This window comes from Panthera uncia (genome assembly GCF_023721935.1).
Source record: "Panthera uncia isolate 11264 chromosome A1 unlocalized genomic scaffold, Puncia_PCG_1.0 HiC_scaffold_17, whole genome shotgun sequence".
Lineage (NCBI taxonomy): Eukaryota > Metazoa > Chordata > Mammalia > Carnivora > Felidae > Panthera > Panthera uncia.
Genome location: NW_026057577.1, coordinates 34,602,462 through 34,616,947, shown reverse-complemented (window position 1 = coordinate 34,616,947; position 14,486 = coordinate 34,602,462). Strand labels below are relative to the sequence as shown.

The window sequence follows — 14,486 nt, the reverse complement described above, 5'->3', positions numbered from 1 at the left end:
AAGACAGGGCTCAAAGTAGGGGTTGTGCTTTTGTCTTGCGCTTTTGTTTTGTAAAAGACTTGAGCATGTGGCAGTGCAGAAGGGGGTTAAGTGAAGAAGACACTGGAGAGCTCAGGGAGGGGTAAGTGGGAATCAACAGGGACCCTGGAGAGTCAGGATAAGAAGGTGTTTGGAACCCATGTGGGGGAGACATGTCTGCCAGGTTTAATGCCAAAGCCTTTTTGTGCCTGCATCATTCTGTCACCTCCCAGTGTCGCTGCCTGATAAAAATACCCACTGTCAAAATTCCCATGGCCAAGTGGCTTGGGAAGTTAATTGTTTATACATTTTCTTCCCACTCGGCATTACTTTGAATCCTTTTCAGTGAGGAAATGCAAAATACATGTATCCGGGGGCAGTCCCGTATGCAGGTGACATGGTTTGATGCAAGGGACACTAAGTCTCCATCTAAAACAACTCTCACCGGCTTTCTTGGGTTCTCAAAATATCCCGCCATTTGAATTATCTTCCTGAAGAGTCCTGTGAAAATACAAACAGGTAAAAACAATCTTGTTCATCTATGTTCATTGTAGCGTTATTCACAATAGCCAGAAAGTGAAAGCAATCCAGATATCTATTGATGGATCAACGGATGCACAAAACTTGGTTTATACATAAAATGGAATAGTAGTCAGCCTTAAAAAGGAAGGAAATGTTGGGATGCCTGGGTGACTCAGTCAGTTAGATGACAGGCTTAGGCTCAGGTCATGATCTCACGGTTCATGGGTTTCAGCTCTGCACAGGGCTCTGTGCTGATAGCTCAGAGTCTGGACCCTGCTTGGGATTCTGTGTCTCCCTCTCCCTCTGCCCCTCCCCCACTCACCCTCTGCCTCTCTCTCTCTCTAAAATAAATAAAACCTTAAAAAATATTTTTAAATAAAAAAGGGAAGAAAATGTTGATACATGTTACAACATGGATGAAACTTGAGGACATTATGCTAAGTGAGAGAAGACAGTCACAAAAGCCCAAATACCGTATGTTTCCACTCATATGAGGTGCATACAATAGTCAAGATTATAGAGACAGAAAGCAGACTGATGTTTGCCAGGGGCCAAGGGGAGGGAGCGATGGGAAATTGTTGTCTAAGGGCATGGAGTTTCTGTTTTGCAAGACAAAAAGAGCCTCTGCTTTTCTGCCTGCTCCCTGCTTTCCTCCCCAGTGGAGCACTGCTCAGGCTGCACCACTCCCTCCAGGCTCCCGGCTCCTGCTCACCCAAAGCCCCACTTGGCTGTCTCCACCTGCCACTGTGATCATGTATTGCGACCTCATCAACCATGATGGTAAGTCCTCAGACATCAAGACCTGGGAGATCAAGGGTGGGCAGCCCCTGGAGGTGGAGGAGAAGATGGTCAGGAGGACAGATGTACCGCTGGTGACTCACTCATTTATGGCGTTGCCTCTGCTAAAGACCCAGAGAACGAAGGTACCAAAAGCAATCGTCGGTGTTGATATTATCAACGAACTATCACTTGCAGTAAACCAGCTTCACAAAAGAAGCCTACAGGAAGTTCATCAAAGACCACATGGACCCAACCAAAGGCAAACTTGAAGACCAGAGACGAGGAAGAGTAAATAAACCTTTGATGAATCCAAATCAAGCGTATCTTGGCTAACTGCAAAAACCACCGGCTGTTTATTGGTGGAAACACGAAGCCAGATGGCAGCATTGCCCGGCTGGACTACGGCGGTGAGGATGGTGTGGCTCCTTGTACGACTTTCTCTTAGGACAGTTTAGAAATGGAAAAATGTTAACAAGTTTGGCTATTACTTTAGATCTGTCACCTGGTGTCATCACTGCTGCTGCTTTTGTTCCATGCTACCAGGACTTCGAAAAGTGGGTGATGTCATCTTGAGCTCTTCATTCATTTTCACCTTGATTTATTTGGAGTAGAGGAATTGTTTTTAAGAAAAAAAAAAATCATGGGGCGCCTGGGTGGCTCAGTCGGTTACGCGTCTGACTTTAGCTCAGGTCATGATCTTGCGGTTCGTGGGTTCGAGCCCAAGTCGGGCTCTGTGCTGACAGCTCGGAGCCTGGAGGCTGCTTCGGATTCTGTGACTGCCTCTCTCTGCCCCTCCTCTGCTCACACCTCCGTCTCTCTCCCTCTTTCTCTCAAAAGTAAATACACATTAAAAAATTTTTTTAAAAGAAAAAACATACCATGTAGGTTGTCTGAAAATAAATACATTTAAACTAAAAAAAAAGATGGAAAGAGTTCTGGAGATGGAGGGTAGTGATAGTTGCACAATAACATGAATGTACTTAATGCCACTGAACCACACACTTGAAAATGGCTAAAAAGTCAAATTTTATGTTACATACACTTTATCATAATTTTTAAAATGTTTTTTAAAGATTTTGTTTTTAAATTTTTTTAATGTTTTTATTTATTTTTGAGAGAGAGAGAGAGAGAGAGAGAGAGCCAGCAGGGGAGGGGCAGAGAGAGAGAGAGACACAGAATCCAAAGCAGGCTCCAGGCTCCAAGCTGTCAGCACAGGGCCGTATGCGGGGCTCGAACCCACAGACCATGAGATCGTGACCTAAGCTGAAGTTGGACGCTTAACTGACTGAGCCACCCAGGCGCCCCAAAGATTTTGTTTTTAAATAATCCCTCCACCCAACGTGGGGCTTGAACTCACAACCCCAAGATCGAGTCACATGTTCTGCTGACTGAGCCAGATAGGCACCCCAACACAATTGAAACGAACACACACAAAAAAAGCCCATTAAAAACCCAGGTCATTTAACAGGGGCCACTTGATCACTTGTTCTCGTCTGCTGTTAGCTTGGCTCAGCTTTGTTTTTCAGTAAAGGACCATAGGTCTCAAGCAGGACCCCGAAGAACGGGTGACATGCATGACGGTCACCAGGAGAGTTCAGGGGGCTCTAGCACGTGCTTTGAGGAAGGCCCAATCTGGCGTTCCCATCCCGAGCTGAGGGGGACACCTCTGCATGTCCTCGGTAGCACGAGGAAAATGTGAAAGCCCCAGGCACCGTGAGGAGCTGCTTTATGAAGGAGAGGACATCAGCCTCTGTTTTCTCTGCCCTTTTACCGAGGGCTGCCTGGCCAGAGGCCTCCCTCGGGGAGAGTAATAATACTACAAAGGTATGGTTATCAGTTAGGTTTCTATGAGCCAGCGACACTGCCTAGTCTGGAAAACCTTCTCCCAGCTCCCCCATCTCACAGGCTGGTGGGGCCCTTGACACCATGTCTCAAAGTCAAGGGTGGGTGTGACGATGGTAGAGCCACACCCGACTGGCTAGAGGGGGCTTCACAGCCTGGTATCTTTCCTCAATTCGGCCAGCACCTCCTCCACCTTCAGCCCTGGGAAAGAGAGGCGTTTTGGTCACAGAAAGCAGCATCTTAAGCCTCTGTCATTAATGAGGGAGACAGAATTGTTATCCTAGTAGGGGAACACTCAAGGAAGGAATAAATTTCATTTCCATGCATCTCCAGCTTGAGTCCCAGGCTTAACAGACGCTATTTTTATCAAATACTTTCTATTCTCTGACATGTTTTGCTAACTTTCTACTATGAGGCAAATCAGGAAAAGTCCCCATTCGATTTCTCTTCCTTCTGGCTTCTCTCTCCCCATTTGCGAGAGGGGTGGTGACATGGGTGGGGGCCCTGTCCTTTCAGTAGGAGGTAAGTGACAAGGCAGGCATCTGAAAACTCAACCTGGTGCCAAAGCATCCCGGAAACGGGCTCTGCTTCCTCTGCAAATGACATCGCGTCCTGGCTTCACCCCATCCCAGATGGCAGAGCTGATGGGACAGGGAAAAAATACAGATTTTAGAGTATTTACAGCATCCTGGCTCCCCACCCCCACTTCCTGTGACGGAGGATTTAGTCTTGGCAGCCAGGTTTTGGAGCCTTTCTTGTGTGGAATATAGGAAAATGCTGGAAGGGATTCTGAGTCACGCAGTGCTGTGAGCGTGGGTGGCTTGGTGAGCCCACCAGAGAAAAGGCAGGGAATTACCTGCAAGGGAAAGCAGAATAGATCAGAAGGTAAGAGGGAGGATAAAGGAGCTGAGAGCCAGAGATGAGATGAACTGAGGGGAATTCAAGAGATAAGTTAAAGGGGATTGGCATACCTGGTGGGCTATCATGAGAAGGATTTGGAAGAGAGATGAGAGGAGATTTTCCAGAAGCCTTGTTGGTGTTATGAATAGACCCTATCCTCCTGGTTGGCATTTTTAAGACATCTCAGTAAAGACACAAATTTATTTCAAACTTTTTTTTTTTTTTTTTTTTTTTGATATGAGGGACTGGGGTTTATTCAAGGCAGCCTGGACTACTGGAGGCTAAGGTTAATAGTGAAAGATGACCACCTTTAACCCTCCTTATCCCATCAACACATCCTGTAGTTCAGATATTTCAAACTGGTGTCCTATGGGCTGGATTTGAACTGCAAATGTGTCTTCTTTGGTTTCTTGAGAGTTAATTTTTTTTTTTTGTAGCCACCATTGAAAATTGTGATTTCACATTTAAAAAGCTTGCAGTTCCTACTTCTTTTGAAAAAAAAAATTTGAAAAATCTGGCAACATGAGACTCTCACTTCTATAAGGCAAAAAAGACTCATGCTCTCTGGTTAACCCCAGTGTCCACCACTCACATAAGGTGTGCACGTGCACATATACCTGGCCTGCTTCCTGCATTTATATTTCCTACCATCTGGAAACAGCAGACTAGATAGTTGGGGCCTACTCTCCTGCTGAGGACAATTACAAAGGCTGGACAAAATAAAAATAAAATCAACCTGAAAGCATCAAACAATTAAAAAGACAATAAAGAGGTGCCAAACCAAGATCTGGGAAAAGACGGGCATTTAGGGAGGCAAACCCAACAACCATCTTTTCCCCCTTGGGATATTTGCTGCTTCTGGAAGAGACAACTGAGAAGCTCAGACGCTTCTTTGTAGGCAGTTTTGCATGTAGGCAGTTTTGCATAGTAAGCAGTTTTGCACAGTAAGGGGATGAAACTTGGAATCCAGTGCCCATCAAAGGAGAGGAGTGCCTGTAATTCCCCATTTTAGGCTAGGGGCCATATGGATTGCACCTTAAGACTGGATGAATAGGAGATAGACCACATTGTGCAGGGGCTCAGCTCAGCTGCCAATGAGCTTAATTCTTCAAATTGGATTAAGGTGATCCTAGATTGCTAGTGTCCCCAAGTACCTAGCAGAAGTAAATGTAAATACTCTCTGGAGGAATATAACACCATACTGTCTCGTGTAACTTCTACCAATAATTTTTCACACACAATTTCTGCACACATGAAACTAACCAGATATATAAGGAAATAATATGAATGAGATCCAGCAGAAACAACTACCATAACAAGCCAGAAAACTGCAGTTACTAGAGTTATCAGATTATGCAAAAGAGATAAAATATTAAAAATTCTGGCAGAGAATTAGAAACTTAAAAAAAAAGACAATGATGATTTTTAAAATAACCAAATAGAAATGTACAATTGAAAAGCATAATAAATAACAAAAGAGGTCAGAGGATGAGTTTAACCACTGACTAGACACCATTGAAGGGAGAATGGATAAACTGGGCAGTAGGTTAGAAGAAAACATCAGGACAAGACACGGAAAGACAAAAGGATGGAAAATACGGTGAGAGAAGAAGAGATATGGAAGATAAAGTGAAGGCTGAAGTTCTAGGAGGTGATGAGAGAGAAATTAAAACAGCAGCAATATGTGAAAGTAAAAATAGCTGGGAAATTGCCAAGATTCCAGAAGACCTGGACACCCCAAGCAGGATAAATAAAAGAAAGCCACTCCTAGGTACATCAGGGTAAAATAGATGAAAATCAAAGACAAGGAGGATAAAAATGTTAAAATCAACTAACATTACTTGAAAAAAAAAAAAGAATAGACTGTTATCTTGCTTCTTAACAGAAATAATAGCAGCTAGAAATTAGGAGAATTTAAATGTCTTTAAAGTACTGATAGAAAACCTAGAATTCCATACCCAGAGAAAACAGCCTGCAATCATAAAAATGAAATGAAGATAATCTTTGGGATTCTTTACCAGCAGCAGATACTAAAGGAGTGTTCTTTAAGCAGAAGGAAAACAATTTTAAATGACAGGTTATAGATATAGGAAAAAATGAAGAAGAATGCAAAGGCTAATTTGAAGAATCCAAATGAATTAGACTGTACCAAATAACTTAACAATGTCCATTGGGGATTTAAAATTTTTTAATATATAACAAATATATATAAGTCAGAATGAAGGGGTAAATGAAATTAAAATGGTCTAAGATCCTTGTATTACTGTGGAAGAAGATAAAAATATCAATTAACATTAGACTTTGATTCAGTCAATGACACACACTGTGGTCTAGGATAACCTCTAAAGAATAGTCAAAGAAGTATATAATTTCCAAGGTAATAGACAGAAAGATAGAATATTCAACCACACCAAAACAAGCAAGAAAGGAGGAAAAAAAGAATATAGAACATGTGGGACAAATGAAAGCATTTAATAAGATGGTAGGTTTAAATCCAAATATATTAGTAATTACATCAAATGTGAATGAACAAAGTACTTCAATTAAAAGTCAAAAAGTATCAGGGCTCCTAGGTGGCTCAGTCAGTTGAGTGTCTAACTCTCGATCTCAGCTCAGGTCATGATCTCACAGTTCATGTGTTCGAGCCCCATGTCAGGCTCTGCACTGACAGTGTGGAGCCTGCTTGGAATTCTCTCTCCCTCTCTCTCTGCCCCTACCCCATTTGTGCTCTCTCTCTCTCTATCTCAAAATGTATGAATAAACTTAAAAATTTTTTTTAAAAAGTCAAGGAGTATCAAACTGGATAAAAAGATATGCATGCTATCTATAAGAAACAGATAAACATTAATTTTAAAAATGTTGAGTGGTGCCTGGGTGGCTCAGTCAGTTGAGCGTCTGACTAAAGCTCAGGTCATGATCTCATAGTTCATGGGTTTGAGCCCCACGCCGGGCTCTGTGCTGACAGCTCAGAGTCTGGAGCCTGCTTTGGATTCTGTGTCTTCCTCTCTCTCTTCCCCTACCCCGCTCACGCTCTGTCTCTCTTGAAAATAAATAAACATTAAAAAAAATTAAAAATGTTGAAAGTAAGTGGCGGAAAATATGTGAATATTAATTAAAATTATATTAATAATAATAGTATACATTGATATCAAATTATATTTTAAGGAAAAACATTACTACAGCTAAAGAAAGATATATCATCATAACAAATTCACAAGGAAGATACAGTGATTATAAAACTTGCACACATCTTATAACGTACAGTCAAAAATATGAAGCTAAGATTGGCAAAACCACAGGAAGAAGTGAGCAGGTAAATGAATAAGGATACAGATTATTTGAACACGATTACCAAATGACTTAATGGACTTATATAAAATATCATACCTAACACTTATAGAATTCAGGTTCCCCAAATATTTAGGACTCCTTACCTTCCAAGAAACTAATAGGATTGAAATTCTCTATATCGGGGCTCCTGGATGGCTCAGTTGGTTAACTGTCTAACTCTTGATGTCAGCTCGGGTCGTGATCTCGCAGTTCGTGAGATGGAGCCCCGCCTCCAGTTCTGCACTGATATCAGGGAGCCTATTGGGGTTCTCTCTCTTCCTTTCTGTCTGCCCCTCCCCTGCTCTCTCTCTCTCAAAATAAATAAATAAACATTAAAAAAAGTAAATTCTCCATCTCATTTTATGTAAGATGTGGTCATAGGACTTGTTTTGGTCAATGAAATGGGGAAAGAAGTAACTTCTAGGTTCTAGAGTAGTAGTAAACGTTACCTATTTTTTCTTTCCTGAATGCAGAGGACGAGTTCCTTGACCTCCTTGAGCTCGGGGTCCTTGATTAAGGATTACACGGAGCAGAGTTGCCTAGCCAACCTGAAAATGGACAGGTTGATGCCCATTAATGAGAAATACAGTTTTGTTATTTTAAGTCACTGAAATTTGGGGATTATTTATAACCACAGTATAACCTAGTCTATCCTAATAAAGGTATAAAAAGAAGAGGACTGTTTTTCAGGCACAGAGGTGAGCTTGTCTTGAAAGGATATGGCATGATGAAGTCCCACGAGTCCACCGTGGGACTCCCAAAGCTCCAGGGAGGTGGGGGTGGGAACAAGGCTGGGAAGGGCGAGCAGCTCCCAAGAACAGCCTATGAGGACTGACTAGAGGCAAGTTTGGAAGGGCCTTGTATTTAATAATAAGGAATGGGAATTGTCCTAGAAGTTGAAGGATCTCCAGAAGTTGGTGAGTGGTTGAATATTGGTAGTAATGAAGAGGATAAACTGGAGACAATCTAAATGATGTGAAAGGAGGAAATTATGTAGAGGGTTACTATCAATGAACATGTTCCAGAGTTATTTTCCATTCCTTAGAGGGAGCCATTAGTAGGATTTGGTGACAATTTCTTTAGTAATTGCATGCATATGCAAACACACACATAAACCAATTTAAAAACACAAATCACATCAGGGTGCCTGGATGGCTCAGTCGGTTAAGCGTCTGACTTCAGCTCAGGTCATAACCTTGTAGTTTGTGAGTTCAAGCCCTGTGTCAGTCTCTGTGCTGACAGCTTGGAGCCTGGAGCCTTCTTTGGATTCTGTGTCTCCCTCTCTCTCTGCCCCTCTCCCACTCACACTCTGTCTCTGTCTCTCTCTCAAAAAATAAATAAACATTAAAAAAGTTAAAAACACAAATCACATCAATTATACTCTACGTGCTATTTCCCATTTTTTTCCAGTTATCAATACCTTCATGGTTATTTTCTGTGTCACCTCAAGGAGACTTGCTTCTTTCCTTTTTATTGGGCGCTATTATATGGATATACTAGAATTATGTAACCATTCCCTTATAGACAGATACTTAGGTTGTTTCCACTATTTACAAACAATGCTTCAGGGACCAACTTGCTAATAATACGCATACATTTTTATCTCTTCTTTCTCCAGACAGTAAGACCAGTTTTGCCACTATTTGAACGGTGACGGTTTTAGGCTGGATCACAGAAACACAACCGGGCAGGCCATTTGAGGTGACAATTTTGGTTAAGGGGTACCTGGTATGCCTCAATTATGCCCAGAATGGTGTCTTGAACATAGTGAGCACTTAATAAGTATTTGTTGAATGAATGAACAAATGAATCCACATCTACTACAGACACTTGTGTGGTCTGCCCTGCCCTCTTCTTCAACAGGGTTTCTCAACCTCAGCACTATTGACTTTGAGGGCTGCCTGCTTTGATGTGGGGGCTGTCCTGTACATTGCAGAATGTTCAGCAGGATCCCTGGTCTCTACCCACTAGATACAACCCCAGTCGCAGCAACCGACTATGTCTGCAGAAATTGCCAAATGTCCCCTGGGAAAGAAATGAGTCCCAGTTGAGAAACATTGATTTACAACACAGATTTACTTCTGTAGGGGCAAAGGCCCTTTCTAAAAACACTTCTGCCAATCCTCCCATATTACAAGGGTTTTCATGGAGATTCTGCATTACTCTTGGTTCAGATGTTATTTCCCCAACATCTCCTTCATGACTTAAGTCAATCCTCATTATTTGTCAATCTCCCTTATACCTTCTCTACTCACCAAATGCTCCTCCTTAGTAGTACTTATCCAAAATGAATTTTAGATATGAGTATTATTAAATTAAGCTATTTGCCTCACTCAACTCTCTAGAGGCAGCCACAAATAAAAATTTGGCATGTAACATGGAACTTTTTGCTCACCATGTTTCTATCTAGTGCCCAAAACAATGCCTGACATATAGTAGGTGCTCACTTCTCTTGGATGGATGGACAGCAATCTGTTACCAGTCAGCAATGGCCAGCCCCAGGTACAACAGGCTTCGGCCAGTTTTTGTTCCTGTGACTTCTGAAATAATTTTGAAAAACGAGGCCATCTCTACCTACATTTTAAAGTTGATGTGTGACATGCTCATCATTAGGTTCATAGGGCTTCAAGATAATACCTTCCAGCATATTGTAAATATTGGAATTAAAAACTTAAGTTGCGACATCATTCTTTAAATATACCTATTCACGGGGCGCCTGGGTGGCTAGTAGGTTAAGCGTCCAACTTTGGCTCAGGTCATGATCTCGGGGCTCGTGAATTCGAGCCCCGCGTCGGGTTCTGTGCTGACAGCTCAGAGCCTGGAGCCTGTTTCAGATTCTGTGTCTCCCTCTCTCTGCCCCTCCCATGCTCATGCTCTGTCTCTCTCTGTCTCTCAATAATAAACAAATGTTAAAAAAAATTAAATATACCTATTCATCTGTTATTATTTCCGAGATTCCCTATGATTCACTTTCACAGTAGTTTCCCTCAAATTCAAGGAATAGAAGGAACAAATTTTGTTAAATAATAAAAAAAACAACCTTGGGGCACCTGCGTGGCTCAGTCAGTTGAGCGCCCAACTTCGGCTCAAGTCATGATCTTATTGTGTGTTCGAGCCCCGCGTTGGGCTTCTTGCTGACAGCCTGGAGTCTGGAGACTGCTTTGGATTCTGTGTCTCCATGTCTCTCTCTGCCCCTTCCCAGCTTGCACTCTCTCTCTCACACACAAAAATAAGTAAACTAAAAAAAGAAAAATACCTTAATTAATCATTAAAGGAAGCTGAATTAAATTATTAAAGGATGTTTCCAGTTTGGGGACCTGGAGCTGGAGATTTTCACATTTGGAGTAACGGCACCTTAGTAAGATTTGTGGAATGAGGGGTACACTTTCCAGTAAGGGTTATTACCAACACAGGCACTTTCTTAGGCAAATCAGTTTTAGGAAGGTGTGCCTAGAAGAACCAGTTCCCTAAAAACAATCCTTGTGAAGTCTGGACGGCCACTCTGGGGGTAATGCAGCCTAGAGGCCTGCAGGGGGCAGTATTGGACAAGCTGTTCGACTCGATCTCGGGGGCTCTATCTCAGGGGTAGTGGGCCGCCCAGCCGGGTCCCCTCTGGCGTGTTTGTGTTCGCACAATGAATTATTCATAGAAAACGGGCTCCAAGGAGAATGGAGGCCAGACTCCTCTATCCTGTATCTAGAATCAGGGCCCAGGACTGTAAACAGATGAAAACCTTTTTCTCTCTCTGTTTCAAGAACTGGAATTAGGAAAGAAATTGAGGAGTGAAGTCATGCATCTGAATCCACCGTGAGGTTTTTTATTTTCCTCTTAGGAAATGAAAACAATAGTGAAATCTCGGTAATTTATAGCTGCAGCACACAGTAAGCACAGCGGCCCAAAACTCCTGCTCTGGAATCAGACAGATGGGTGGCTCGGGTCTTTCCCTGGCCAGCTCACCTTTCCCAGCCTCTGCTTCTCTTGCTGTCCTATTGGAACATGACTACCTTCCTCAGAGGGCTGCTGGGAGGAGAAATGAGCCAGCGCAGGAAAAGGGCTCAGCACATGAATGGCATTTAGCAAGAGCTTAATAAATAACAGTGATGATCGTGAAGATGATGATACAACGTTTGTCAGGCATGAGTGTTTCAAAACTTTCCTTTCATGTCTGAAGAGGAAAACTGAGAGGTGAGAAACCAAGCCATTTAAACATTTTAAGTTTTATACCCCTGGGAGATAGAAGCGGAAGCAGCCATCTGGTTGGGGAGGGGGGAGTCAGGACCCTTCAGTGTTACAACCTCACTCTGTTCCTTGACTTTGCTCCTGAGTGCCTTCCAGGTCTGAAGGTCCCACCCCAGTGCTGATAAGAGGGTCTCTATGTCTAAGATAGTGTTGTATGTTGGTTATGTGACAGGTCCACCAGCCTCAGACATAATAGTAATGGCATTGTTCATTATACTTGTCCTCTGTGAAACCTCACAGGATGGGGGTAAGCTAGTTGACATAAAGTTAGTAATGGGAACTAACTGCTGGGATATATGAAAAGTAAGGTTCACGGCAAGATCCCCACAGTTCTGCCGTATACGGGGAGAGGCAACAGAGACTAGCTCAGACAGAGGCACGGAGACAACTTGGATAAGATAATGGTCCTTTCACCTGGCAGCTATCCAGCCCCCAAATAGCTTTTGTATCCAGCCCAAAAATAAGATCACATGAGAGGGGAGAAATAAATACATAAGTGCCTGCCGTTGGGCTTTCCGTGGGTACACCAGCATTAGCCGCACTGGTGGGGGGCCCCGGAGAGGGTGGCCTCCCAGTGCACTGGCTGCCTCCCTCCCCTGGCTCTCCCGGGCTGGGAAAACAACCTGTATCAGGGCGGGTGTGGTGTGTGCTTTGCACTCAGCTCTTCTCTCAGGACTCCCTTGAGCTCCATTCACACTTGAGAGGGAGCAGGAGAGAGAGGACAGGCGGAACCAACAGCCTCAACTCCAGGGGAATAAGGGCATCGCCTCCTTTTGGTGAAGGACACTCCCTTCTGATGGAGAATGGGAACTCCCTTCCTCCTGCAGCGGCCTGCCTGCAGCACTCCCGTTAGGTCACCCGGGACGCTGTAGGCTGCTGTGGCTGCCTCGCCCCAGAAAGAAAGTGCCCCAGAGCCAAAGCAAAGAGGTGAGTGCATCTGTTTCGTTTCTCTGAGGGGCTCATGACTACAGACTTCGTGCTAGGGTCCAGCGTGAATGCTCTCCCCTGCCCCTCTTCTTCCTCTTCTCCTCCCTGATCTGGGTCTCTGGCAGACTTGAGTCTGTGTGATGGATGCTAGCTTAAAATACCTGTACTCTCTTCTCTCATTTTGAGGCTAATATGCTCCCAGAAAGAACAGGGTAGGTCCAGTTCTTAGCGGGGAAGTGAGAAATGATTCCCACCAAGTGAATTATGTTTGCTGAGATCCAAGAAGATGTTTTCCAAGAAACCATTAGACAAATCCCACTGCAGTCGAGTTCATCTTAGTTTTAAAAAGCCCTGCATGAAATAGGAAACAAAAGGAGGCCGGCTCATTCCTTATTATTGGAGAAAAGGGGGAAAAAACCCACAAGTGAGATGTGCAGATCTTCCTCTCTCCTCATTCCTTCCACACCTTTTCCTGACTTCTTAGAACCCTGTAAAATATACTTAACAGATCCCAGAACTCATTTCTTTGGTTGAGAACAAGAGGGATAAAATGCAGGGTTTGGGAAGAATTGCTCTGTAAGCCGAGTCGAGGGACAAAGAAGACAAGGCAATTTTGGAGTCTCGGCTTTCCCTGCCAAGCACATGACATGTACTTGTGCCTGTCTGGGGATGTGTACAGATGTCGCCATCACTAGCAAATGCGTACCACTGACCCTTGTTACACACCATGCCACCCCCTGACTATGGACTACAAATACCTATGCTAAGAAGAAGCCCACAAAACGTAGGTGGGAGCAAGACACTCCAACAAAGCAGGATTCTTTTAGCGACAATAGACTGAAACGCGGTTTGAAGAGACTTGTGCCAAAAGAAGGAAATTTGTTTGCTTGTGTAACTGAAAAGGCTGTGGTATGGTGGGATCCAGGTGCCCAGATGGTAGCATCCCAACTCTGTCTCTCTCCGTTTCTTGGCTCTGCATCCTCGTGTCATTGTATCCCAGGAAGACTCACCTAAGGCAGTGGCAAGATGGCCACCAGCAACTCCAGGCTGACACCCTAATGGCAAAGCCACCCTCTAGAAGAACAGGCATGTCCTTTTCCCAAGAGTCTAGAGTCTCAGAGTCGCATCTCACTGAACCAGTGTGGGCACTGTGGCCATCCTTGCCATGGGGTGTAGTCATCCCCACCCAAACCACACAGACTGGAAGGAATGAAGGGCTGGGTCCCCAAAGATAACCAAGGTGCTAGTCCTAGAGGAGGGGCCTGGACACAATGCCTGCCACTGTGCATTGCTATATTTGTGATGGTCTGGATGAAGACTTAAAACTCCTCCAACATCACTTCTCCTCCCTCTTATAGTCCACAAAAATCAGTGACAGAAAGTCTCATATTAAGGATAGTTATTAGTAGAAGTGACTGAAAGACCCCATGGCATCTCATTCCTAGAGAGACCCCCACATAGTGCAAAAGAAACCAGAAGGCTTTTCTCGGGCTCAGTGCCCAGACGACCCATCATGACGAGACCCACCTAGGCCCCCAACCTTGCCTGTGTGCAGACAGATCTCCCTTCCTCGGTCCCCTGTCCTTGTCCACCTGTGTCTCCCTCTGCTCTGTGGATGTGAACCCACCCTGCCTTTCAAGGGCCAGCCTCAGTGCTGCCTCCCCTGAGGCCTTCCCTGGCTCATCGAGCCTTTCTGCAATCTCGCACCCTGTAAAAAACTTGAATTTTACATTCCTGGGGGAAACTGGATTTTTATCCCTAGCCCGCTCTGTGGTGTCTGACACATAGCAAGTGCCAAGTGACCAACAGAAACCCAGCTTCCCTAAATACCTGAGAGAGGATGGCTAGGTTATGTGAAGTCCTAAATTCTGATTTCAAAAGTAATGTAATAATTATAGCAAACATTAATTGAGTTCTAGCTGTATGCT

At 43.9% G+C, this 14,486-nt stretch overlaps 1 protein-coding gene and 1 pseudogene across 3 annotated transcripts in view; both read left to right on the top strand.

Annotated features, from left to right (window-relative positions):
- Nucleotides 1-1,130: 1,130 nt before the first annotated feature.
- On the top strand, nucleotides 1,131-2,356 carry LOC125935212 (translationally-controlled tumor protein-like; annotated as a pseudogene).
- Nucleotides 2,357-11,408: 9,052 nt separating this feature from the next.
- The window catches only part of FGF1 (fibroblast growth factor 1), a 103,251-nt gene continuing 100,173 nt past the window's right edge, over nucleotides 11,409-14,486 (top strand). The window contains exon 1 of one of the 3 annotated variants that reach the window (XM_049648524.1): nucleotides 11,409-12,558. The gene's annotated coding sequence lies outside the window, so the exon portion shown is untranslated. The remainder of the gene's footprint in view (nucleotides 12,559-14,486) is intronic. The other 2 variants (XM_049648523.1, XM_049648520.1) reach the window with 2 other exon arrangements.